Source organism: Alligator sinensis, unplaced genomic scaffold (genome assembly GCF_000455745.1).
Source record: "Alligator sinensis unplaced genomic scaffold, ASM45574v1 scaffold1979_1, whole genome shotgun sequence".
Lineage (NCBI taxonomy): Eukaryota > Metazoa > Chordata > Crocodylia > Alligatoridae > Alligator > Alligator sinensis.
In genome coordinates, this window is record NW_005843419.1 from 132,042 (window position 1) to 137,528 (window position 5,487).

The 5,487-nt window shown below is 38.6% G+C and overlaps 1 protein-coding gene across 1 annotated transcript in view; it reads right to left on the minus strand.

Moving 5' to 3' along the window:
• COL6A6 (collagen type VI alpha 6 chain) overlaps positions 1 to 4,335 on the minus strand; it is an 84,947-nt gene extending 80,612 nt beyond the window's left edge. The window contains exon 1 of the mRNA XM_006038640.3: positions 4,233 to 4,335. The gene's annotated coding sequence lies outside the window, so the exon portion shown is untranslated. The remainder of the gene's footprint in view (positions 1 to 4,232) is intronic.
• Positions 4,336 to 5,487: the final 1,152 nt, after the last annotated feature.

Here is a 5,487-nt window from a genome sequence, read left to right on the forward strand (position 1 = left end):
GCGGGGGGGCGGGGCCCGGGCAGGCCAGCCATGGGAGCTTCTCCTGTGGCTCCCCCCACCCAGGGAGAGGCAGGCACAGCTAGAGGAGCCATGGGAGAACCTACAGCCACCCAGCTGTGCCTGCCTCTTCCCGGCCGATCCAAATCGCCGAATCTGTCCAAATCAGCACCGAATCTTCCAAAGCCAATTCAGCTGAATTGATTCAGGACAGTGATCCGAATCTCTGAATTGAAGCACTGTCCTCTGAGTCGGCTGAATCCGAATTGAATAATTCCCTATTCACACAGGCATAGCAGAAAGCACTGTTTTAGGTAACTTTGCTTAATGCAAAGAGATCTGTGGGGATTAGAAATCAGTGAATTTGTTTTGACAAACAATATACTTATTGTTTGTGATGACACTGAGGTTAAATTTGGGTAGAATTTGGCACATAACAGAGGGAAATTGGAAAATGGCACGTTTCGTTTTGACCTCTTCAAAATAATATTTGACTTCTCATTTCAAAACAAATGTTTTTGCTTAAAAACTAGCCTAAATTTAGGAAAGGGGAAAGGAAAGAAAATGTTTCAGAAAGAGTTAAGTGGCCTAAAAACAACACAACATTTTTAAATTTGGGGTCAAAATGTTTCATTGGAACAATTTGCTTCCTTTTCAACTCAATTTTTTTTCCCACACTTAGTTTGCTCGTAAGGATACGCAAACATGTAGACACATGTGGCATATTTTGCCTGCTGTCTGCCTATGTTTTGGGAGTGAGAGTAATGGAAACTGCTTTCCTTAATAAGAAGATAGTGGAAGAGCAGGGTAGTCAATGTTGGCAGGGGAGATAAGAGTGCTAGAAGCCTCTTGGTAGGGGAGGCTAGGAGGACAAGTAAAGGAAATGATGCCTCCTGCCCCCCATGCAAACCATGCATTTCCATTAAAATTATTTAAAGTCTGCACTGGCGTGGGTCCATTTTCTTAAATGGGACCCCCTCCATGATTCCCTTGCAGAGCCCATGCTTTGAAATACACCCAAGAAACAGCTTCTGTCAGATTGCAGGAAAGGAGGAAGATACAATGTAGCCAGTGCTCCTTCCCATGCTGAGTTCATTTGGACAGCAACCAGAATATAAATATTTTTACTAGTACTAGATTTCATGCTGACCTATGTCACAATAAGTTACAGCAAGCTGTACTTCAAACTGGGGCTCTTCTGTTTATTGGCCAGTCACTGTCTCCAGTAAATTATTTCCCTGTATATCAACTTGACTCTGTGCATGTTTACAGCTCTGCATTTTAAAGCACTTTTTAATAGCACTATAAAGTTACAGCAGTCTTAAACATGACATAAGTGTAGTGTTTGGTGGAGGGGGCCTCTGAGCCTCTGTGCACTTTCCACGCTGGGAGGCCAGGGTCACTCCATATTCTCCTGGGACTTCTCCACTGATCAGAAATGTGACCAGTATTAAAATGCTGTACAAGTTCTGTAAAATTCAAATTTAATACCTCATTTAACAAGGGTTAATTTAAAACACTACCCATTTTTAAAGTACTATTAAGTCATACACTTCTGTTAAGTCATGGCAATAAAACACTTTAAATGGCAGAACAAGCAACTTCTGTATACATCCTCAGTGGTGGCAGATGACCAAACAAGGAGCAGTGGTCTCAAGTTGCAACAAGGAAAGTTTAGGTTGGATATTAGGAAAAAACTCTCTCACTGGGAGGGTAGTTAAACACTGGAAGAGGTTACCCAGAGAGGTTGTGGAATCCTTGGAGGTTTTTAAGACATGGGTAGACAAAGTCTTGGGTGGGATGATCTAGTTGGGGATGGTCCTACTTTGAGCAGGGGGTTGGACTAGATGATCTCCTGTGGTCCCTTCCAACTCTCATTTTCTATGATTCTATGATTCCCCTCTTCCAGAGTTAACCGTGTGTGTAGAAAATGGAGTGCAAGTATGCACATAACGTCCATGACCTCAATATTCCCAGAATCTAGGTCTGGGAAGCCCTGATTGAAGCCTACAGAAGATCTTACTTGTCTTCTTGGGCATGTACTTCAGGCCTGAATCTATTCCTTTACAAACAAACTATCACATTTTACTGCAGCTCTGATATACTGAGCGATCTCTGCCTTTATAATCATCAGGCTAAAACACGAATTTATCAAGTAAGTTTTAAAAAAATCCTTCTGTTAGGTGGGTTTATGCGTAGTAAACTTTAGGCTGCTTTTTAGTAACAGATTAAGATAAGACAGGACAAGCAAACCTCAAACAGTTAGGCTAAGGGAAATAAAATTTAAGGAATGGGTAAATGTAAGGAATTTAAGGAACATCACAGGTGAGAGGTGTGTAGGACCAGGGTAAAAGATGAGCTATGAGACAAGAACAGGGAAGTGAAAGGATGTGAGTTCAATCTGACCCAGCTGTATCTAGTTTAACTGCAAAACAATAGAACAGAAAATAAAAGATTCACTTTCTATATTAGCACTAAGCATGTTAGCTTCTTCAGTTGGCTAATAAAAAAGGAGCTTCTGTCTTCGGATGGTGTTCCCTTTGCACCAAAACCTTGTTTGGGCAGAGGAACCCATGTGCGGATGTTAGATACCCTTGCTTTCAGGACTCTGTTTCTGAAACTTGGATAAAGCAGGTTTCCCTAACAGGTGACCACGTTAGTAATTTTAAAACCTTAAAACTTAGTATATTTGGGGTATTAAGATACACTTCTTCAGGATTTTTTTCTCCTTTTAGTTTTATAACCATTTCTGTGTTTTTTCCAGATTCTTAAACATTTTTATTTGAAATTTTTCCAAGTTTCTAACTTTAGTTTCATTAAATCTTTCATTTTTTAATTATATTATCATTTGTAACCATCACTTTTCCAGATCTAAGAACATTTGATTGGTTGCAATTGTAGTAACACAATTTTTGTTTTAAATTGCTGGTATTGTACGGTTGTGTAATCCCCTGTGATATTTTCAGATTAAGAGTTTTATTAAAGTTTTCTTATAACCAGTTACTAGATCACCTTGGTTGCTTGGACTATATTTTGGGGGTCAACAGGATCTATTTTTAGTAGAATAATTTCTCAAATATAAATTACCTCAGCGTGCCTCCTTATCTTAAAGTGAAACTATAAATTAAAAACTACCATGATAAAACTATAAATAAAACAAACAGGCTTTTTATTATTCTATATATTACATTGATTTGTAAAATTCAAATCTTAAAAAAGTAAGTTTCTAAAAGCTAGTTTTGTGAAACTGTCAGAGCAGAAGAGAAGAAAAATACCTAGGGGTATTTTTGACTTTCAAAGGATATAACACCCTCATTTGCAAATCATCACCTTTTAATAATGAAAGTTCTGTGCATGTGTATATAGATCTATATATAATAGTTACCACAGACAAAAAATGACAGGTAAGGTTGACATGAAGACATCGCCAATTCACCTATCCCTTAAAACACTGAAATACCAAATTAAAGAAAAGGCCTCCAGCATTCATTGCTGCTGTCATGTCATCGGCAACACACTGCAAAGCTCTATAAAATTCAAACTGTCGTCTCCCCATTATATATACCCCAGCTTCAAACTCACAAATTAATGCAAATCTTAATTACAACCTCATACTGTCCTGTATCAACTGACGTATCTGATCGTCATGTAGTCTATGTCTATATATAACATCATTACACCTTAATACATTTTAAGGGTTGCTGGTGAACTTTGCATTCTAGTATCGGTATAAATAGTGATATATATACATACTGCATTTCAGTATTTATTTGTGGAAGGAAAAAAAAACATTTAAAGGATATTTTGATTGTGTTAACATATTTTTACTAGATAAAAATAAATGTTATGCTGGGGTTAAGGGAGAACATATATATCAGTAACTTAAATGGTATATAATAATACAAGAATTTTGAAATAATCTAAAAACTAGCGATGTAAACTTGGGAAATTCTGAGTTAAAAAGTTAAACTTAAATACGTATATAGACATCAAGTGTGTGTATGTTTATCAGGAGAGAGCAGGAGTATATCAAATTTGTATATCCATTCATATATACAGATATATCTTCAGCTTATTTTTATATAAATTATCAAATAATTGAAAATATTTTAGGGAAAAAACTGATATATCACCAACATTTAAAAGTAAAAGTTTAAGATCAAAACAAATATATAAATACAAATATTGTCACAGTCAGAAAAACATATTTTGCTTTCCTTGGTGATACTACTTACCACATAAAAGGCTTAGTGTAAAACTTCATTCCCTTCAAAGTGGCTCAAGAAAGATGCACAGTCTTTTAAAAGGAACTCTTATCATCAGTTTGCTACAAAAGCCCTCCAAATACAGCAATACAAGTATGTCTTTTAAAGTCTTCCAAACTACCAAAATGAACTTCCCCTTTTCTTGACACAGTGAACAAGGCCGGTCTTCAATGTTGTGTTCACTGCCAGCAACAGCAGCTGTCAGGGTGGGGCTCAGTCTTCACTTAGCTGTTGCTGGTTTCCAGTTAACTTGATTTTAGCTAATTCCAGTAAATTCTGCAGCTGAGGGCTGGGTAACAGCTACTGAGGTGTGTTTGGTCTCAATCAGGGTGCTGATACTTTCTTTTTTTAGCTGTATTAATTCCTTCCCATGCCTCTGATCACAAGTTCTTCTTCCTGCCAGAGTAATAAGGAACCCTCACAGTTGATGGAGTGTGATATAAAGAAATTATCTGGGCTTTTGTCATTTTTCTCTAGGGACTCATACTGCAGGAACTCAGGTTTGATGATATACCAAGTACATTTTCTGGCTTAACTACCTTCTTTTTGACAGTTCACCCAGGGAAAATTATCTGGAAAGCTCTTGTTTCATCAGCTAAGTACACCCTGGAGTACTGCAGAAATTCTGGGGAAACTGTTTAGTAGGACTTGCATAATATTCATCTTAAAAAGAAAAAAAAAATTCTACCTACACAATGAGCTGGTAATTTGGGCTAGGGATAGTAATTACACAAAAAAATGGTAAAAGTGATCAGAAACTGGTTCAAATCTGTACCACAACAGAAGTTCAGTGCACAGAAACAGCTTTGAAAACAGCCAAAAGTGGTTTAAGATAAACCTGGACGGATGTAGTATCAGATTTGACTGATTTAGGTTAAACTGACTCTTGCTGGTAGGCGTTGTAAGGCTTCGGCCCCTTTTTGGTTGGCGCCTTCCTCCCAAGCGATGTCAGGGTGAGACCACAACTTGGGGTCACCTAGATGGTTCTGAGCGCTGCCTCTACTTGCCTGCCATGACTTCGATGTTGATAGATGGGGAGGCAGCTCCCTGTCGGTGGTCCTAGAGAGGTCATGGCCCTGGTCTTTCTTTGTGGGGCCCCAAACCTCCCTGTACCCGCCTCCATTCGATTAAGTGCTCCCGTGCGGCCTTAGCCTGGACTATGGATCGTGTCTGTCCTGGGCTTGCGGGTGGACCCCACAGGCTACCCCTGCTGACGTCAGGGTAA